We start from the raw sequence: 23,644 nt of genomic DNA, 5'->3' as shown, positions 1-23,644 counted from the left end.
CACCGAATCTATCCTCCAAAGAGAAAAACAAGATTTTGAGGAAGAGTGCCCCCTTCACCTGGATTGGGGTAAACCTCTTCAAACTTGGCCTAGATCAAATTTTGAGAAGATGTGTCAAGGAGGAGGAAGTCTTTGACATCCTTCTGACCTATCATGATGGGACTTGTGGAGGTCGCTTTGCAACAAAGAGGACAACATTTAAAGTGTTACAAGCTGAGTATTATTGGCCCACTCTTCATCAGGATTTGAAAAGATATACTGATCAATGTGAGCGGTGCCAAAGGATGGGAAAGCCCACTCCAAGAGATGAAATGCCTCTGCAACCTCAAGTGACTTTGGACCCATTTGACAAGTGGGGCATGGACTTCATTGGACCTATTGACCCTCCTTCCAAGAAAAATCAGTATATCATTGTGTGCACTAACTATCTGATTAAGTGCGCTGTAACCAAAGCAATTAAGGCAACAACAGAGGAGAAGGTGGATGAGTTCTTAAGGGAGAATGTATTTTACATATTTGGGTACCCTAGAGAACTGGTCATTGATAAGGGTAGCCATTTTACCTCCAACATGATTGAATACTTGCTCAGCCAGCACAAGATCAAGCATAGGACCTCCACTCCCTATCACCCACAAGCTAATGTGAAAGTGGAGGTGACCAACAGAGCGTGGAGAGCATCTTGACCAAAGTGGTTAGCAACAGTAGGAAATATTGAGAAGATAGACTAGTTGAGGCCACCTGGGCCTATAATACCACTTGGAAGACCACCACTAGATTCACACCCTATGAGCTGGTCTATGGGAAAAAGGCCCTACTGTCCATTGAGTTTGAGTATAACACATTAAGGATGGCAGACCAACTAGATCTAGATATTAGCAATGCACAACAAGAGAGATTTCTCTAGTTGAATGGTTTAGATGAATTCAGAATGCAGGCCCTCCTACACACAGAGGTAACTCAACTTCAGAGGAAGATTTGGCACGGTAAGAACATCAAGGATAAGCAATTTCAAGAAGGTGATTGGGCCTTGTTATATGATTCCATATATAAATACTTTAAGGGCAAGTTAAGCACAAGATGGTTTGGGCCTTATGTTATAGAGAGATGTCACGATCAGTGCAGATTAGAACCATAGATGCAGAGGTCATTCTTTACTTGTTAATGGGTACAGACTAAAATTTTACAAGAGGCCATTTTCAAAGCAAGATTTCATTGACGGTATCAATAAAAACAGTGATGGTAGTGGAGCAAGTTTCAGCTCTTGCCTCATCAAATCACCGGGGAAAAAAAAGGACTTAGGTGAAAAACTCCATGAGGTGCTTGAGTCCCACTAGTGGGCTGAAAACCTCTTAGGGTGGCCCAATGGTGTCAAAAAGAAAAAGAAAAAAAAAAAAAAAAAAGGGAAATAGAAAGATCCCTGGGTGAAAACCTCTCTTGAGGCACCCAGGGAAAACAACTAGAATGAAAACCTCTTAGAGGCAGACTAGTTGTCTTAAAAAAAGAATTAAAAAAAAGAGAAAAATCATGAAAAATTTATGTTTGCAGGTCAATAGGAGGGCGATCAGAGAACAAAGAAGAGTAAAAGAGGGACCTATTTCACTCACACTTTTATTTTTCCACCCATCATCATTCATCACTGACAATTTCTTTCATTTTTTGACTACTTTGCTTCATTTTACAAGGGGACTTTTTTTTCCACAAGATCCCCTGTAAACCTACAGGATGATCCTGTAGGAATTACAGTGGCTCGAGAATGCTATAGGAAGTGACCCTAGGGTGAGGAAATGACCTGCCATGTAAAAAAATAACATCCCTACATCACCACTTCACCACCATACCTCTCTCCACCTTGATTGCCCCTGCATTCATCATAAAAAAATCAGTTAAAAAAAAATTTCACAGTCCTCAAGAGAAAACACAAAGAAAAAATGAAACAAGAGGGCAGAAGGGAACAACACCTGAGTGTATTCCTCATTATTCACACTCCTAGACCTCCTCTCTATCCATGTCATCATCTTCAAAATCCCAACAGAGTGTATGATTAAAAGTTTTAAGGGAGAAGCAACTACAGGACATCCTGTAGGAAATCATGTAGCAACCTATCCCGTAGAATAAAAATCATGAGTACCGGCAAGCTTCTAGCATGAAGATCCAAGGGTAGAAGAAGCTCTAGAGCAATAAAAATACCATCATCTTCAACACCAGGTACCTGCACATCAAAGGAATCATCAAAGAGCAATAAAAAAGGAAGGAAAAATAACATGCAGTGAACACACAACAAGCACCTCATGTCTTCAACAAACTGTAGCAAGGTATTAGCACCACAAGTAAGTATCTCGATTCACTCTCTCATTTACGTTATGTAGTTAAAAAAATGTAGAGGTTGTGAGCGAGTTGGTTTATAAGTGAAAGGTGGCCAGTTAACTTGGCCACCTTCGTTCAGTCGACAAAGACAAAACAGTTGGTCCTCCCACACGTGGAAGCAATCAAGTCAAAAAAAGAGAGGAGAAGGACAAAATTAGTTAAGTTTACAGTGGCATGAATTGGGAGTTTATTATGAGGAGATGGGAATGATGAGGTGGTAGTGAGGACCAATGGTGAAAAAATAGAAAATGTACCTCCACTGCCAACACACCACCTAACTCAACTCAACCATAAGAGGAAATAAGCGTTGATCCCCATGCACTCATGCATTCATCGCCTCGAGCCTCACTCTAGCAAAGTCACTCTCGTACCCAGGCAACCTACATAAGAGAAAATTCCTCCTTTCTCCTGCACAAGACTTCCTATAGGATTACACAGGAAATCCTACAGGATTACACAGGAAATCCTACAGGATTTCACAGGAATCCTACAGGATACAAAGACAGTCTACAGGATTGGCCGAGAGCAGTTTAAAAAGGGGATACATAGGGGTTGGCCACAACAAAACACCACAAGGAGGTAGGCTCTGTATTTGCTTCCCTTTTTCCAAGTGAATTGCTCAGAAAAATTTCCTAGTTTGAGTGAATTTAGCAGCTGTGTAAGGGAATTGACTCCACAATTATTTTAGTCCCATTTACTTCTGCATTAAAATTTCTATCAACCATCTCTACTCCTCAAAATTAACCAGCCAAAATGACAGGGGGATTTAATAGAAGGGATCCCATTAACACTGTGAGAATCCACCAACACCCTCCTGTGTTAGAAATATTCACGAAGCATAATTGGATGGGATATTTTGAGAAATTAAGGGGGCATGATGATGGAGTGGCCTGAGATTTTGCTCTCTCCCTCATTCCACTGACAAAAACCCATGCCACTATTGTGGTGAGAGGCCTCTCCATAGAGCTCACCCCTGAACTCATAAGCAAGATTACCACACTTCCACTAGGAGTGCCTTGGAGAAAGGAAGACAAGGGAGATAGCCAGATTGCTAAGAAGAAGTTCTTTCTAGAGGGAGAAGAGCCCATTGAGGGCAAGAATGGACTAAGGAGAACAAGCCTACCATACCCTCGAATGAGGTAAGCTATCACCTTATTAAATACATATCATGTGAAGGTAGATATAGTGTGTTTTATGGGTATCACTTTAGGCTTCTTGAAGAATTGAGGTTTGGAGGAGAAACACCTCCTCACCATAGGCTCAACATACCATACTTCCTTCTACAATCATTGATAGATACAAGCATAAAGGTTCAGGAGGGAAACCACCAACAGATAGCCCACCATGGGTTAATTAGGATCATCATAGAAGATTCCCTCCACAACCTTAGAATTCCTATCCAATGGGAAATTTTCAGAGACATGCAGACAGAGGAGGATATCAAAGCCCTCACATATGACATTAGTCCTATTGTCAATGAAAAAGATGAGGAAGAAACTGAAACATATGGAGAAGAAGCAGAGCGGATCAAGATGAGATAGATGAAGAGGAAGAAGAGGAGAAAGAGAAGGAAGGTGATGAAGAAACAAAGGAAGATGTCAAGGGGGAAATTGATAAACAAGATGAGTACCTAGAAGGAGAAGAAGAGAGGAAAAACATAGAGGAAAAGGGTAATGGAAAACAGGAGGCAGAAGACAAGAAGTAGTCACCTAGGGTGTCTCTAGAACCCACTGAGAGAGAGGCAGCAACTTCCCTCACTACCCTTAGCACCCCTATCAAACAAAAAGTCAAAAGACAGAGGCAGACCCCCTTATACTTTAGAACAAGGAAAAGCACAAGGGTAAGGCAGGTAAAACCCCAAACTCCAACAAAGGTTCCCATTGTTATTGAGGACTCACCTAAATAGCAGGAGAAGACAGATCCTCCTATAAAAACTCAAGAAGAAGGATCCTCAGCCCAAACCTCCCCTAAGTCTCCTATCACCTATGTGAGAAGGCTTGTACCTAGGTCTACCTCGTCCAAAGGAAAAGGAATCCTACAAGATACACAATAGGACCTATAGGAAGCATAGGCAGCCCTATAGTAAACTCTTCTAAAGCTACAGGAAACTCAAAAATTGGATGAGGAAAGAAGTAAGCAACCAGAAATAAAGAGAAATGACCCAGAGCTAGAGGAGCCTAGTCCTCAACCTAACCTTGACTCCTACTACAAATTTATTGAGGGGAGAAGGGTCATTCCACACAAATTTTCCATTCCATTATTCTTTAAGTTTGAGAAAGAGAGAGCCATAAATCATAGGTGGATGTAGATTTCCAAGTCCAAGGGTGTGGAGGACATTGGTCACATGGAAGAAAAGCTCAAAGAGATGGGAAGAGAGCTAATTAGCTTGAGGAACATAGAGGCCATCATGAAAAATAAGTTAGAGATAGAAAATACATGGTTGAAAGGACAAGTGCAAGAAAGAGAAAATCAATTGGCATCCATGGCCAGTCTCTCTTTGGAAGCAATCTAGTGTAGGATGTCGGTTAAGTCCTATGCACTATAATTTAAGGAACAGTGGCTACAGTTCCAATTCAAGACCCTAGCACAAAGAGGCACTATGCCATTCCAGAATTATAGATAGTTCATTGATATTTGTGATCAAATCACATTGGAAGATAGGGCTAAGATGTCTGAGTTTTATTTGCATAACATGGCCTTGAGAGACATGAATGTATGGGACCCTAATGCAAATCTAGGCGATTTACAGTTGATGGATTTGGCATCATGGATGAACCATGAGGAAGCAAGGGCTACAGAAATGAAGAAGGTATTGGCAAGAGAACAAATAGAGCCTCTTATGATCAGAGGTGAGAAATCCAATCCAATGGCACTCATCAATACACATAATTTAATTGCAAATTATCCTTAACTTGCACCTAGGTATCTTGCTGCCCAAGAGCAAGCAATTACACATTTTGAGGACATGTTCAGATTATTAGGGGATGACAGCATGCAAGATTGCCTAAGGAGATGGAATACATTGCCATACAGTTTGAAGATCAGAGAGTACCACTCTCCTCAAAGGATGAGAGAAGCACTGAACATGACACCCATGTACAAGAAATCCATCCAAAGGCTCAAAGTCAATTGGATTGGCCTGAAACTCAGTTTCCCACTACTCTTGGGGATGTTATAAGGAAGGAAGGAAGAGGAAGAAAGAAGGTAGTGGGAGGAGGTAGAAAAGAAGGTAGGATTCTATGCACAAGAAGAAGAAACCACAGCAGAGGCATGGGATGTCAGGGAAGCCACTAGAGCTATGAATTCCATGGATATTGATTGAGTTTCTTAGAGGATGAGAAACACTTTTAGTAGGGGGTGATGGCGAGCCTCATCATTGGGTAATTATATGGGCCTTAATTCACCTCCTAGCTTAGTCAAATCAACTCTTCTCACAACTTATTACATGTTTCTATTATATTTTGTTTAATGAGATGAGTTAAAGTGATATATTATGTCTAGTGGACTAATATGCATTGAATGTAGGTTTGGAAGAGAAAATCAAGGAATTTTGGAAATACTAAGGTTTGAAACTCGAATGGGACAAGGGAGAGAGATTGTAGGAGGTAAATTCACCTCATTTACTCCTCCCCCATTCGAATATTCCTCCATTAATCACACCAACTTGGAGTGCAAGCATCCAAGTCATGAATATCAAAAGGCAGTCAAGTAAGTGATAGACAAAGAGTTAGTTCATATCGAGTTTGGGAGCCGAGCCTCCCTATATTTAAGGAAGTCATTGGAGACTTCAGTTGTATTAGTAGAGAGGCCTAGACCTCATTAGGATTCGAATTTTTGTTGTAAAAACACTAGTTATTTTCAAGTTCCAAACTTGTGGAAGACATTGATGTAATTTTCTCTTTTTATAATGAAAATGAGTTTTTTCTTGATCTAGCACTGAGTTAACTCAGAGGGCTGAAGCTCTTCGGTTAGGGCCCAACCCTAGCAACAAATGCTCCTCTTATTATATCTGTATGCTTAGCTTAGTTTCATAGATTCATGGTTAAATTGTCTCTACAAATATTTCATTGCAAGTACTGTGGATTTGATTAGTTCTTTATTAGTTCTCTTCCATTTGTGATTTACTTCAGTAGTAGGTTAGAAGAGATAAAAGGAGTACCAGAAAGTTTTCAGTAGGTGTCTTGGCCTCACCTATTCCCTCAGGGATCATGATTTGAGGAAAAGACCCTTAAGCAGCCCCAAAAGGACATATTTCCATTTCCTCATAATATTAAGAGTTTACTGTACTTAAACCAACATTTGATCATTTTTTGCGAGAGTAGGATTTAGTTTCCATCTCTTCCATCTTCAATTTTTCAGTAGATCTCATCCATGATTCCATTTTGTTCAACAATTTTCTTCATGCATGAAGTAGAGAACTAGTTCATTAAATTCTGCTTTTCTAGCTTGTTAGAATTCTTCTTGTTTACATGTCTTTGTGGAAATTATAAATGTTTGATGCAAAGAAGGTGCTTCAGAAATATAAAGGGATCTCATATCAGGCAATCACCTTGCAATTTCATCCATCCATAATTATTCCTTTCTTTCACCAAGACCTTCAACAATCTCATCATTTTACATAGAAATTCCTCCAAGCATGTTGAGCGAATCCAACCATATCCTAACCTTGGTTTTAAGTTTTAAATGATCCTAATAATTTTATCACTCCATTCCACCCATCCACCACCTTCCCTAAGCCTTCCATCACCTCTAGCAACCATCATTTTTCTCTTGGATGTATCCTGTAGAAATACAGGGAATCCTGTAGGTTTCTAGTACATCCTGTAGGTTTTCCTGTAGTGGCATGTTTTGAGGCCGAATTGAGGGAAAACCTCTAGGAAGCCACACCAGGTCACCCAAGGGTCTCCCAAACCTCCCAACCATCCACCATCATTTCAAAACCACCTGTCACATCACCAAAAGAGATTAGGGTTTACACTTGACTTTCTAGAAAAAGAATAAAAAGAACAAAACAGATTTATTTCAGTCCTTTACATGCACAGTAGTGATGTTTGATGTCTTGAATTTCCATGCTTTAGATAGTATAATTTCATACATTTTGGTTTGGAATTTTTGTAAAGCATAGTTTCTTAGCATTTAGTTAGAGAAGGATGTCTTTTTAACATAGGATTTCAATCATTTTCCTTATTTGCAGTAGATAAGCCTTCTCCTAGAATATATCTCTCTTTCTTTCATCAACAGTCAAGCTTCTTATGAATCCATAGAAATTTGGCTTGAAAACCCTAGTGGTCTCTTGCTAGCTAAATAGTGAAAAAAGGCAGAACCATCACTTGTACTTGTGTTTACAACACTGTCACCTCCAAGTTTGTACGAACTCCGGGTTGATAAAGTAAAGTTGGTAGCTCTAGGAGTTGCAACATTCTTGCTACAATACTGGTGCTCATCACATGTTGTCACGTCCTCCCTTTTTCGTGTGATTCATTTTCCCCATCAAGGGAAGACAGTCACAGTCAACCAACTGTCCTTCTTTGCCTCTTCATCCTCAGATGGAAATGTTCTATATGTCAATAACACCGGTGCTCCTTATGAGAGTGTGAGGGTAGGACTCTTTAAAGATCTTGCCTTGATGGGAATTTTTTTGCTCCCACCTAATCATGTTTCCTCTGCCAACATGATTTTGGTCAAGTTTGATCCTTGGGTCACTCCTTTGCTATATCTTGTTGATACATGGGGCAAGAGGTTATACCATTAAGCTCCACTGAAATTGATTACATGGAAATTGTTTCGGCTTCACCTTCTGTGTCCTCTGATCATCTTGTTTCAAGAACATATTTTGATGCATATTCTCAATCCCCATGGCTTGGTTCTTTGGAACCTCCCAATCCCTTAACCGAGACTTTTATTTCTGACGAGAGTATCATGGAAGTAATGTCTCTAGGGGAAGTACCTTGGAACGACACTCATCATTGTTCCTCATTCTTGCCTGGCCCGATGGTCATGTCTACTTGTCTCGAGGAGTTCTATTCTTAGTTCCCATCCCTACCACTTCAGATGCCGATCATGACTCATGAAGTTTGGTCGGAAGGAAACATGGTAAACATTACCCAAACGATGCCAATTGATATTTCTATCATGCTTGGTGTCGTTGAAAATGTCCATATCGGGGTAACTTGTTCTCTAGAAGAGATCAAGCTCTATACTCATCTGTTCCAAGAGTTTTAGGATGTTTTTGCATGGTCATATGAAGAAATTCCTGGCATTGACCCAAGTATAGTTGTGCATGAGATTCCAACTTATCCTCAAGCGAAGCCCGTTCGCCAACAACTTCATCCAGTGCACCCTAGAAAAGCAGCTACCATTAAGGGTGAAGTTGAAAAACTTCTGAAATATGGATTTATTTATCCAATCCCTCTCATATATTGGGTGTCAAATATTGTATTGGTGACAAAGAAACAAGGCATTGTTCGCATTTGCATCGATTACCATGATCTGAATCGTGCTTGTCCTAAGGATAATTACCCCACTCCCTTCATTGACTAGATCATTGACGGATGTGCCGGGAGCGAATTATTTTCCTTTACGGATGGTTTTTCTAGCTACAACCAGATAACATTGCATCGGTTGATCAAGATAGGATAACCTTTATCTGTCTGTGGGGGACCTTCGTGTATAAAATGCTCCCTTTTGGCCTTAAGAATGCCAACACCACATTTTAGAGAGCGATGTATTATGCGTTCCATGACATTAGAAAAATATTTCAACCTTACTTAGTTGATATCCCCACACATTCTCGTAAACGCCATGTGTTATCACCTGGATTGAACCTCAGGGTGAAGGAAGGCAATGCCAGGGTAACCAAAAACCACTCTTATACAAGTAGCTAGCCCTACTAGGCCGAGAGAGGGCTCTCTCCATAAGGATCTCAGCTAATATGACTGGACCAGGAAAAGGATATTAGGCCAGGTATAGTAGCACAAAGTTTGATTTGATTTTGAAGGGGTTTTGCTGGACCAGGAGGAGCTGGACATTTAGGGCTAGGGAATTAGGTCAAAATTGTAGGGTGTTAAATGGGGCAAGGTATGCATGGGGCTTACCACTCTAGGTATTTATGGGTAAGATGTTTTAAAGACTGGTGAGAAGCTAGGAAGAGTATGTGATTACCATGGATCTTTCCTAAACTGATGTTATGGATTCTACCTATCAACTTGAAAAATTCACTTAGAATCTATGAAATGATTAATGAAGTACAAAAAACATATTAACATATGATGACAAGAGAAGAAACTGAACTAAACTCCATACCACATGAATCCCAAATAAATAGCTGCAATTTTTATTAATCTCCTGCTACACTACTACAAAATGATGTACAATCAAGGCATAAGCATCCAGTTGAGTCCAACCCTTTACAATGAGAAAGAATAAGAAGATATAGGCTTTGTTTCAATCTCCTCCCATCCTCAGGGGTCGAATCCATAAGATGAGCAGCTAATCTAACCAACATTGAACAAGAAATAGGAATATAGGCATCTTAACAACTTGCTTCTAAAAGTGAAAAACTTATTCATTTGAGCTCAAATTGACTTTTAATCTAATGAATCTACCCTCTACTATTAACTATCCATCATATTTACAAGACAAGTCATCATTTATAATATTAAACATTCTCCATTAGATAAAATCCATGAACACAGTCAAAACATAGAAAAATAGCCATCTTGTGCAAAATTTTCCCTACGCGCAACACCACTCGCCCAATGCGTAGCACCAATTTTAGGTCCCTTTTGGAAGCCTTCATGGCATCCAAATTGTGCTCATGATAGATCATTCGAAAGGTATTCAAGTATACTTTCCCAAAAACACAAAATTTATTCATTTGAAATTTTACCCCTCAAAATTTGATTCTCCCAAGATTGCTTATGTGTCTCCAAAAAGTGGCAGAAACGTCATATTTATAGTGTTTTTTGGCCTTTTGGTGGACCAGTTCTGCCCCAAAAACTTAGAAAATCCATAGGGTGCATGTAATCATCACCCTAAATCAAAAAATGCAAGCAATTTTTCCATTGGGTGCCCCTAGGAAAATCGTATTGCTAGTGGCACTACACGTTGAGCCAGATTTTCGGTGTGTCCAATTTCCAAAATTTGCAAAAAACAAAATCTTCTCCAAACTTGACCAAAATTGGTGAGAAACACCACCATCAAGCATCTTTATCAGCCAAGGAGGCTTCAACAAGCAACCTAAGCCTATCCTCCTCTTTTTTTCCCTTTAGAGCCCGCCTTAGCCTAGCTTTCATCTTTTTGACCCTTATGTTGCAAATTTTGTTTTAGGTCCTGTAACGGTAGGCCATGTGCCTAATCATCTGGTTATCCCTATTCGCCTTCTGTAACATATTCTATAGGTTCAAATTGAATCTCTAAAGCCAAGTCTCTCTATCATCCTCAATTTCCTTCTCAATAGGAGACAAAGTGACCGGTGCCTCCTTGTCACCTTCTCATTTTACCTTGAGAAATTCCAACCCCATGAGGACCTGCTTGTCACTCAACTGCTTGTTCTCTTGTTCGAAATATGTGATGACATGCTTGGTGCTCTCCAAATTGTCCATCAACGCTTGGAATTGAGTCTCGTTTTCCTGTATGATGATGTCCTTTATTGTTTCTTCATCCTGAGCCTCTAAGTCAATTATTTCCACACCATGATGAGTATAATGGTGCTCCAGCTCATCATGCTCTGTCAAATCAAAATCTCTCTCTTTCTCCTCATCATCAAAAATTTCCTCCGGCATCTATTCTTTCCCTTTGTCCAGCTGCTGCACCTGTACCTACGATGTTGATGAAGAAGGCAAAGCCCCTTCCACATCCTGTGGAGCAAGAATTTGCCTATGGGTTAATGAAGAAGGCAAGGTTCTTTCCACATCCCGTGGAGCAAACACTTGCCTATCAGCTGCAAACAATCTCCTTGTGCCCCTTTGATATGTCATGTAAGTCCCGGGCACCTCGGTAGCTCTATTCTCTTTGGCATTCTCATCTGTCTTCACCTGACCACTGCTAGAAGGTCCTCCTGATTCATGGGACATTAGTGGAGAAGTTTGAGGACCCTTGAAGATGTCATGAGCAATACATGTCTCCCAAGAAATTTCGAGGAGGCTAATATGATGAAGCACAATCATCTTGATCAGGAAGTAATGATAAAGACTACTCATCTGCTGAGGGTATGGATTTTTCTGCACAAAATGGGCCATCTTTTCAATATTCCTGAACAAGAAATAAGGGAGGTTTAACATCCTAACCTTGGTAAAATGCATGAGAAGTTGGATGCGATATGTGTGCAGTTTGGAAAATCTGCCCTCACAAGTGAAATATTTCATGATGATTTTCATCATGGGGGCATACTTGTCGTCAAGGAATCTGAAAGGAAAAATCACTTTCGCCTCATTTTTGTACCTGGGCTTGATGTAAGGCTCATAATAGTGTTCATCCAGGTCCTGTGCCTTGTACCACTTCTCCCCTACATTTAGAATCCTGTTTGCATCAAAAATAATAGAAGGTGAAACTATAAATGTCACCCCAACGAAAGTCACCTTCTTGTACTAAAGATGGGTTACAAAAAGTTTGGTGGGCTCAAGGTGGTGTTGAATTCTCTCTACCTGCTCAAAGAACTCATAGCACCCTTTATGTTTGAAACAAGTGACATCCAATTGAGAAGCCTACAATTCTCTGAGGTTTGATGGCTCTTCCCTAATAATTCTGCCTCCCTTGTGTGGTTTGCCGAAGTCTATTTGTCGAACTGTCACTACCTGTGTTTTCCTCCTCCTCATAGTCTTTGTCATCTCGGTCCATGTTTGAAAAGTTTCATACTATGAACTCCTAGAAAGGGGATGAAGGGAATGAGTAATAGTGATTTAGGAGTGATGGAATGGGAGATGACCTTGTGAGGTATTTTGGTAGGCTAGAAAATGAAGGGAAGGGTATGAATTATGAAAGTGAGGGAGAGGGGTTTGGGCCCTTTTTTCTTTGAAATATAACTTATGGGATGAAGGATGATGGGGTATAGAATGTTATGGAGTGATGTAGGGAAGGGGTTCAGGGTTTTAGTGATAGGTGATGGGAGAAATAGAGAGGATTAGGGTTTCTAGAAGGTCATTGAGGGAGAAAATAGGGTTTCACATTTGCCATGGTAAATTCCTTTAAACACTTCAATTTCAACTTGAATGATGAGGTAGAGGGAGTGAACTTACTTTTTTGAGAGATGAGAGGGTTCTTTGGAAGCTATTATAAATTTTGGAGACTTTCTAGTCTTTTCTTCTCAACGCACAATGCTAACTACAGACGTGCAGTGCCACCTCTCAATGCACAGCGTAGTGTAATTTTGCATTGCTGAAACCTCCAGATGCGCAGCACTGAGTCTAGACATGCAGTGCCACCCCCTGTATGCACAGCGCCAACTCTCTTTCCTGAAACGCACAACGCCAAGCTACAGAAGCGCAATGCCACTTCACCACTGGTCCAAATGCATAGCGCCAACTTCCAGAAGTGCAACGCCACTTCTCCTTGGTGAAAAACTCACTCAACCTCTCCTCTTTCCTTCACTTTTTGACTCCTTCTTTGCCAAATGAGAATGATGAACTTGAAAATGAAATGTGAGACCTTATATAGGAGTATATTTTGCTTCTTCACTTGAAAAACCCACTTTCTAATGTTTCTTGACCTTTTTCAAATCTTTGTTTTTAATGCCTTTCCTTCTTTGTTTCTTTTTAGGTGGATGATGCTTAACTTGAACTGATTTTTTGCAGTGTTTCTTTGTCTTGTAGCAAGGAGAGATGCATTGGTGTAGCCAGGATCATTTATTACATAAAGTGACTTAAAATTACATAAGAAATACAAATTAACTCAAAATACTCTGTTTTAACCTCAAAAACATGTTTTTGAGGTGAAAATTACATTAGTTTAATAGATAATTATATAGTGGCTATGATTTACTAGCCATCATACTTGACTTATTTATCATCCTCATACCCTTTTTTCCCTTTATTTACACTTTTAAATCACGCTCTTGACCTTGGAAATGAAACCCTAAGACCTAATGAAACATGCCCTATGACCTAATGAAAGCATGATTACAAATTTACCATGAAACCATAACTGAAAACAACCTGAAGAAAGGTCAGCAAGTATACTCTATGAGGGAGAAATTAGATTTTTTGAAGAGAGGACAACCATCAGTGGATCAGTTTGACATGACCTAATGAAATTGTGTAAGAATTTTAGTATGAGGCCCATAAAATGAAAATGCAAAGAGAAAATTTGATCCCTGATGGAAGTATGCAGACACTTACACTAACATTGGCCTTATTGGGGATGGAAGCTCCTTGGAGGTGTCAAGAACACTGTAGACCAAGTGCCTCAACCATTGGGAAATACGGTGAAATAAACAGAAGAGTGAAACAACGGAAACCCCCTTGTTTTTTTTTTACAATTTTTTAAAGAAAAATGACTCAATGCAAACTGAAAAATTACTCGCAACCGACTCTAAACTTGACTATAAACGAAATCAACCAAACTTGACACAAATCATTCAAGCTTTATAGCCTTCAATTCGAGCCCCATGATCAGATGACAATGTACTTGAAACCTTGCAAGGAAAAGCAAACTGGTATATACAATGAAGTTGAAGTAACTTCAGGGAACATCCTCAAAAGTAGTAGTGTTTCATGAGCCTACTATTAATTGGCCCTCCTGAACATTCCTGACCATCCATTTCCTTTAACAAAAATGCATTCTGTCCTCGATAAGTTGAGATTTTATACGGTCCTTTCCATAAATTGTCAAACTTACCATGCTTTCCCTTTTCCTCATTCCGTGCATCCCATTGCAGCACTACATCTTCCACCTGAAACTTTTTTTCTTTGGTTTTGCGGTCATAAATTTTCTTTATCTTCTCTTGCAACTGGAAAGTGTTTTTGGAAACCTCTTCCCTTGTTTGTTGAAGGTGAATAATTTGCTTAATTCCACACTGAATATCATCCTCTTTGCTGCCAGCTTCCTGTAATAATATCATGATTGGGACTGCAAGTGATGTAGGAAATACTGTATCAGTACCATAAACAGCCCACAAGGCATTAACAAGATTTCGATGCCAATTATTCTTGTTTTCCTCCAAAATTTTCTTGATAATGTTCACCAAGGATTTATTTGATGACTCAACCAATCCATTGCCCTATAGATAGTATGTCATGGAATGACCCAATGTAATATTGTACTTGTTGCAAAACTCAACCATCCTCTTGGACTTAAATGTTGTTGCATTATCTGTTATAATCTTGTGAGGGCAACCAACACGAGACAAGATATTAGATTATAAAAATTGGATAATTATCGTGTATGTGGCTTGCCTTGTGAGAATGGCCTCAATCCACTTGGTGAAGTAATCAGTAGCTATCAAAATCCATCTGTGTTGTGCTGATGATGTAGGATGAATTTCTCCTATGAAATCAAGTCCCCACTGTTGGAAAGGTGCATTTATTTCAACTGACTTCAGAGGAAGAGGAAGCAACTTTACTTTTCCTTAAAAAACTTGGCATTCATGGCAGCTCATAACTGTCTTATATAAATCTGAAAACAAAGTTGGCTAATAATATCGTACTCTCAATTCTTTGTTAACTATTGTTTTCCAAAACAAATGACCACCACAATCACCTCTATGAAAATCATTCATTACATGTTGAGCTTCATCTTCAACCAAACAATTAAGAAGAATTCCTCCCGGATCTTTCCAATAAAGAGCACTATTTAAAATGGAGAATTTTGCAAACTTTAGTTTTAGTGATCTACCTTTACTTCTTGACATTCCAAGAGGTGGCGAAAGAAGTTGAAGAACATAAAATATATCAGAATACCAAGGTGATTTAGAAACATTTCTGATACTTGAATGAGTGAGCCATCATCTTCATCATCTGACATTGCTGCAATGAGATTTATGTCTAGAGCGTGCAAATTTGATTCAGCCATAAGTTTTTCCAAGCCTTGTCCTTTAATCAGTTTGGTAGGCTTGATCTCAATATCATACTCCAACATTACTGCTATTCACTTACCTATTCTCCCCTCCAGATCAGTTTTCATGAGAACATCCTTGACAGCTACATTAGGAACATATGCTATAGTATGTGAATGCACAATGTATACTCTAAAATCCTTCAATGCTTTTATAAGAGGGCCAACACTTGTTTTTCAATGATATTGTAATGCAAGGTAGCATCTCGAATAGTCCTACTAAAAAAAGAAATGGGTTGCTCCACCTGATCCCTCTTTTGCATCAACACCGCAGTCGTGGTGTGCTTGGATGCAAATGAAAGTATAATAAAATCATGAATATAATCAGGACTGATCAAGACTGGGGTTGTGGTCAAAGAAAACTTTACCAAGTTGAACGATTTCATGGCATCCTCGGTCCATTTCACAGTGCTATCCTTTTTCAACATATTAGTTAATTCATGTAAATGCTCAACCAAATTTGGTATAAATCTGCTTAAGAAATTCATTTTACCATTGAAAGCCTGAATCTCCTTTTTGTTGCGTGGAAAGTGTATATGCTGGATTTCCTCCAACCTTGAAGGATCAATGCGAATACCATCTTTAGAAATTATATGACCAAGGAGTTTACCCTCGTCCATGGAAAAAAGACTCTTTTTCGGGTTTTGAGAAATCCTGAACTTCCTACATTTCTAAAAGACAATCCTTAAGTGGTGCAAATTCTCATCATTAGAACCAGAAAATACCGTCAGATCATCTAAATATACTATGAATAAAACATCCTTCTCATTAGAAAAAGTTATGTCCATTGCCTGCTGAAAAGTGGCTCCGGCATTCTTCAACCCAAATGGCATTTTAGCATACTGAAAAGTTCCCCATGGTGTTGTGAAGGCAGTTTTTCTTGGTCTCTTTCATGCACCAAGATCTGATTATAGCCTGAGAAGCCATCTAGTAGTGACATCCGTGATGCTCCAACTACTCTTTGCAGAATATGGTCCATCTTAGGAAGAGGGTAATTATCCTCTGGGGACACTTTGTTGAGGTTCCAGAAAGCTATGCACAACCTTATTTCTCTGGTCTTCTTTCGTACCAGGACCAAATTTGAAATCCAATCAGAAAATCTAATTGGAACAATGATGCCAGATTTAAACAATCTATTTACCTCTTTCTTGATGGATGGCAGCAGCTTTGGATTGATTCTTCTCAACTTTTTTCTAAAAGGTTTTTGATTTGGCTTGATAGGAATAGTATGTTGAATGATATTCTTGTCATACACTTTTAAATCTAAATAATTACATGCAAAAACATCAGAAAATTCAGAAAGTAGTCTAACATACTTAGCCTTTACTTCGAGAGACAATATTTTTGATAACTTTACAAGCTTGGGCTGGTCAGCTGTTCCAAGATTTACATATTCAACTCCTTTTTCTGTAGGAACTAAGGTTGGTTTTCTTGCCACATCATCCTGATCAAAAAGCTCCTCTAAAGGTATGAGACCTCTAGGAATAATATTATCCTTCAAATGTAAAACCTCCATCTGATTTACCTCAATATCTTGTTCATCGAAATCACAAACATCATCAATGAAATCATTCTTATACTTTCCTTGATTCTGCAAAAAGGAGTTAATTTCATTGTCATCCCAAAAACTTGCCAATACCTCAAATAATCAGGAACAACAGACCTATGTTTGACATGAATCTCAAATTTGTTGCTAGAATTCATTGGAATATTCAAATTGCTAGTTATAGTGGCTAATGAATCTGCAACGATGTTTTGAGTCTATTGTACTGCTATCAAGGTATATTCCAGAAAAATCCTCAAAATATCCAGAACTGCATTTTTGTAGGCTCTCATCCACGGATGTTTTGCTTGATATTCTCCTTTTACTTGTTTAATCACTAGCTTTGAATCGCCATAAACAGAAATCCTTTTCATGTCTAGTTTCTTCAAAATTTTAAGACCTGTAGTCAAAGCGTTATACTCCACTTCATTATTAGAGCAATCAAAAGCTAACTTGTAGGAACATACTCTAATATTACTTGGGACCTTGGCAGGCTATAAAGCAGGACTTTGAATCCAAATTCTAATACCAGCACTGTCTCTACCCACAACGCCATCAAAGTCCATGCTCCAAAGGCTGGCTTCATCTTTTAGATGCTGGAACTTTTTTTTCTTTCTCAACCTTACCTTTGCTGATTACTTCGTTTTTCTGCTCTTCATTGACCTTTTGCTGCTGTGTAGGCTGCTCAAAAGCAATTTTTATTTTTTCTTTTTCTTGATTAAGAACTGCTCTAAAATTCTCAGAAATTTCTAGTACATCATCTACTTGTACAAGCTAAATATCTAAATCATTCAATCCATTATCAGAGTACAAAACAAAGGACTCTAAATCAGTATGTACAACATTTATTGGATGATTCACAAGCTTCTCTTTACTAGTGATCATATACTTCATTTTCTTTTCCCAGTACAATTTTATCAATTGACCAAAAACAAGGATGGTAGCATAAGAGAATTCAAGTTGTAAAGTTCCTTTGAGTTTAGCACCCCACGATCTAGATAAGATCATACCAAATCGTGGCGATATATCAGCAACTACCACATCCATCAAAACATTTTTCGTTGGGATTTGATCTAAAGAAACCACCAAATCTTTGATGAGACCAATGCAACGAACTCTACTAGAGTCGAATGAGTACAAATCGTGATATTTCTGGGTGATATCCAGGCTCAACTTTTCCATAATGGCTTTGCGCATCAAATTGTGGGAAGCTCCAGAATCTAACATAAAATTATGGAGAATATACTCATGCAATCTAGGACTTAGATAAAAGGGAGGGACTTCGCTATTTGCAGGTTGAAATTCTATGGCTGGACCAAAAATGAGTTCAGGATGATCATCCTTGACATTCACCATGTCTGACAAAGGATCTATTTGCAATATTTTAGATACATGGTGTTTATAATTTCTATTCTTAACAAGTTCAGTCAAAGGAATGGACACTTTTAATTTTAGCAATTTCACTTTCTAAATTAAAGGATGAAACATTTTCTACCTCTTTGACACCAATGTCCTTATCTGTTTTATCTTTTGTTGCACTATATTTTTTTTTTATTGTTCTTCTTGTTTGTAGTGATACTTGTTGATGGTATCTTGCTGGGATTTAGATCAACAAGCTCTTTCCCTTTCTTCTGAGTGTTTGAGGAATCATTCTTTGATTGCACATCCTTTCTTTTTTGAATGGGATTGATTGGTACATCTCTTCTCCTTAAAGAGTACCACCCCTGTTGTGCAATCAAAGCAATCATATAACCATGCTGATAATCATCAGATTCAGCCTCCAAAACTACATCATTTGCTAAGATGTAATCTGCATCCCTTTCAATGCCTAGAACTTTGCGTATTCTTCATCTTCGGTTAGAAATATAGGCATACCATTAGCAGTGAAAAAGTGATTTGTTTTAATTACCAGATCTTCCTCATCTTATTTTTCCATTCCTTGAACATAATTCTGCTGTAAGGGAGTTCTGATCTCCTGTTGTTGCACTGGTTGCTCTGGTGCTTTTTGTTCTCTCTGCTTTATTCGGAAATGGGGCTACTTCTATCCTCTAAAATTTGAATTCTGGATTGGTGGTTCAGGTCTATCTGTGATAGATAACCGGTCAACAATCCTCTCCACTGTTTGAATCAATGTATCCATCTTTACATCTGAAGTAGATGCTTCTTCTTTCATGGTCACTCTTTTCTCAGATCTCATTCTTGCTCTTTTGGCTAGTAGGTTTGCTTCTACACTCACAACATTCTTTTGCATGTCTTCTAGTGTGGTAGGATCACATTCCCACAACTGATATGCCATATCAGCATTGAAACCATCCAAAAACTTGAGCAAAGCCAATCTCTCCGGTGGTTTAATTTTTGCAGGAATAATGTTGTATACTACATTAAACCTCACATAATAGTCTTGCACACTCTCGTCGACATTTATTTTGATGTTCTCATCCTCAAACAAAATTTGAAGTGGGTTCTTCTTCACCTCCAATCGATCTAGGAACTGCCTATGGAGGATTGGTAAAGTAGTGATAGAAGCTACTGGTAAAGCTCTGAACCATTTTCGAACTTCACCTCCAAAGATTTGTACAAACAATCTCATCATCCATCTTCAATATTTACTTCATGGAGGTCAAAGAAATAATTCATTTTATCTACATGTTGATGAGTTGTAATGGTTTGAGTGGCACCAAAGAAAGGTATTTTGGTTTGATAATCAGTGGGCATGGGACCAATATTCTGAGGTAAAACAAGGGGTGCATACCAGGTAGCCATAACTCGAGGTGGGGGAGGTGTATTTAAAGCAAGGATTGGGATACTCAATATATTCAACGGGGAATTAACAATAGCTAGAGTAATATGAAATATCTATAAAGATGAAAGCAATGGGTGTATTCAATGGGGAATTAACTACAGCTGGAGTAATATGAACTATCTGTAAAGATGAAAGCAATGGGTAAGGAACTGTTTGAGTTTCAGTAGATGTAAAGGAACTATTTTGAAAATTAAAAGATGGCCTATTTTTCACCCAAGTGTCTACATTAGAAGAAAGGTTCTGCAACTGATCGATATCATGAATAAGATGTGACCCTGGTTTTCTTTGTGTAAACAACACTTCAACAGGGTATTCAAGAGATATAAAGGAATCAACAACTATTTGATCATTCCAACTCAAATATTTATTGCGAAATAGACTTTGCTAAAAATGAACATCGAACTCAATATCTTTCAGAGTGCCTAACCTTTCCAGGAGTGAATGAACATGAGGAATGAAAACTTCACTTAATTGTTCTTCCGTTACACTGAGTTTCTCTATGAACTTCTTAGATTTCCACCCAATTTTTTGAGGATCACTGACAATGGTTGGAGGATTCAGATCTATATTGGATCTGGTGTATTTTCGCGAAGCCAGTATGCTCAATTTTGAAATTTATATATTTCTTTACAACTTTCCAATTCAGCTTAGTAAATTTTAAAACTCATCATCCATAAGCTCAAGAATTCAAATGAAATATTTTACTGAGGTGATTAATCTTTCGATCCCCAGTATGGTCACCACTATGTTATCACCTGGATTGAACCTCATGCTAAAGGAAGGCAATTCCAGGGTAACCACAAACAATGCTTAGCCAAGTAGCTAGCCCTACTAGGCCAAGAGAGGGCTCTCTCTGTAAGGATATTAGCCAACATGACTATATCAGGAAAAGGATATTAGGCTAGGTATAGTAGCACTAGGTTTGATTTGATTTTGAAGGGGTTTTGCTAGATCAGGTGGAGCTGGATAGTTAGGGCTACGGAATTAGGTCAAAATTGCAGGGTGTTCAATGGTGCAAGGTAGGCATGGGGTTTATCACTCTAGGGCTTGATGGGTGAGATTTTTTAAAGGCTAGTGAGAAGCTAGGAAGAACATGTGATTACCATGGATCCTTCCTAAACTTTAGAAAACATATAATGGTGAATATTTCCCCAAAGAAGAGAAGTGATGTTATGGATTCTGCCTATCAACTTGAAAAAATTCACTTAGAAGCTATGAAATTATTAATGAAGTACAAAAAACATATTAACATATGATTACAAGAGAAAGAACTGAACTAAACTCCATACCACATGAATCCCAAAGAAATATCTGCAATTTTTATTAATCTCCCGCTACCCTGCTACAAAATGATGTACAATCAAGGCATAAGCATCTAGCTGAGTCCAACCCTTTACATTGAGAAAGAAAAAGAAGATATAGGCTTTGTTTCAACCTCCTCCCATCCTTAGGGGTCGAATCCCTAATATGAGGATCTAATTTAACCAACACTGAAGAAGAAACATGAATATAGGCATCTTAACAACTTGCCTCTAAAAGTGAAAAACTGATTCTTTTGAGCTCAAATTGACTTTTAATCTAATGAATCTACCCTATACTACTAATTATCCATCATATTTACAAGAGAAGTCATCATTTACAATAGTAAAACATTCTCCATGAGAGAAAATCCATGAACACAGTCAAAACATAGAAAAATAGCCATCCTGTGCAAAATTTTCCCTATGCGCTGCGCCACTGGCAAAACATGCATCGCCACTTTCAGGTCCCTTTTGGAAGACTTCCTGGGATCCAAAGTGAGCTCATTATAGCTCATTAGAAAGGTCATCATGTCTACGTTCCAAAACACCTAGAATTTCTTCATTTTAATCTCATTTGACCCCTCAAAAGTTAATTCTCCCAAGACTGCTTATGTGTGTCAAAAAAGTGGCAGAAAGGTCATTTTCATAGTGTTTTTTGACCTTTTGGTGGACTAGTTCTACCCCAAAAACTTAGCAAATCCTTAGGGTCCATGTACTCATCACTCTGAATCCAAAAATGCAAGCCATTTATCCATTGGGTGCCCCTAGGAAAAGCGCAGCGCCAGTGGTGCTATGCGCTGAGCCAGATTTCTTGTGTGTGCAATTTCCAAAATTTGCAAAAAACAAAATCTTCTCCAAACTTGACCAAAATTGGTGAGCAGCACCACCATCAAGCATCTTTATGAGCCAAGGATTCTTCAGCAACCAACCTAAGCCTATCCTCCTCTTTTTTTCCCTTTAGAGCCCGCCTTAGCCTAGCTTTTATCTTTTTTACCCTCATGTTGCAAATTTTGTTTTGGTTCCTGTAATGGTAGGCCATGTGCTTGATCTTCTCGTTATCCCTATTGGCCTTCTACAACAGCTTCTCTAGGTGAAAATTGACTCTCTCAAGCCAAGTCTCTCTATCATCCTCAATTTCCTTCTCAATAGGAGACAAAGTGACTGGTGCCTCCTTGTCACCTTGTCGTTTTACCTTGAGAAATTCTAGCTCTATGAGGACCTGCTTGTCACTCAACTGCTTGTTCTCTTGTTCCAAATATGTGATGAAATACTTGCCCCTCTCCAAATTGTCCATCAACGCTTAGACTTGAGCCTCCTTTTCCTATGTGATGATGTCCTTTATTGTTTTTTCATCCTGAGCCTCTAAGTCAATTATTTCCACGCCATGATGAGTATAATGTTGCTCTGACTCATCATGCTCTGTTAAATCAAAATCTTTGTCTTTCTCCACATCATCAAAACTTTCCTCTGGCATCTTTTATTTTCCTTTGTGCAGCTTCTACACCTGTACCTACTATGTTGATGAAGAAGGCAAAGCCCCTTCCACATCCTGTGGAGCAAGCATTTGCCTATGGGTTAATGAAGAAGGAAAGGTCCTTTCCACATCTTGTGGAGAAAACACTTGCATATCAGCTGCAAACAATCTCCTTGTGCCCCTCTGATATGTCATGTAAGTCTTAGGCACCTCGGTAGCTCTATTCTCTTTGTCCTTCTCATTTGTCTTCACCTGAGCACTGTTAGAAGGTCCTCCTCATTCTTGGGACACTGGTGGAGGAATTTGAGGACCCCTGAAGATGTCATGAGCAATAAATGTCTCCTAAGAGATGTTGAGGAGGCCGAGATGATGAAGCACAATCATCTTGATCAGGGAGTAATGATAAAGTCTACTCATCTACTGAGGGTATGGATTTTTCTGCACAAAATGAGCCATATTTTCAATATTATTGAACAAGAAATAAGGGAGGTTTAACATCCTCACCCTAGTAAAATGCATGAGAAGTCGAATGTGATATGTGTAGATTCTGGAAAATATGCCCTCATAAGTGAAATATTTCATGATGATTTTCATCATGGGGGCATACTTATCCTCTAGGAATCTTAAAGGAAAAATTCTTTTCACCTCATTTCTATACCTGGGCTTGATGTAAGGCTCATAATAGTGTTCACCCAGGCCCTGTTCCTTGTACCACTTCTCCCCTTCATTCGGAATCCTAGTTGCATCCACAATAATGGAAGGTGAAACTGTAAATGTCACCCTGGCAAGAGTCACCTTGTTGTCCTAAAGATGGGCTACAAAACGTTTGGTGAGCTCAAGGTGGTGTTGAATTCTCTCTACCTACTCACAGAACTCATAGCACCCTTGATTTCTGAAACAAGTGATAGCCAACTGAGAGACCTGCAATTCTCTAACATTTGATGGCTTTTCCCTAATAATTTTGCCTCCCTTGTGTGGTTTTCTCTGATGTCGAGGTCTATATGTCTAACTGTCACTACCTGTGTTTTCCTCCTCCTCATAGTATTTGTCTTCTCGGTGCATGTTTTCAAAGTTTGAGACTGTGAACTCCTAGAAAAGGGATGAAGAGAATG

The sequence above is a fragment of the Pinus tabuliformis genome, chromosome J (genome assembly GCF_031772625.1).
Source record: "Pinus tabuliformis cultivar Carrire ecotype Pingquan chromosome J, CPIR1, whole genome shotgun sequence".
NCBI lineage: Eukaryota > Viridiplantae > Streptophyta > Pinopsida > Pinales > Pinaceae > Pinus > Pinus tabuliformis.
This window is presented reverse-complemented; position numbering follows the sequence as displayed.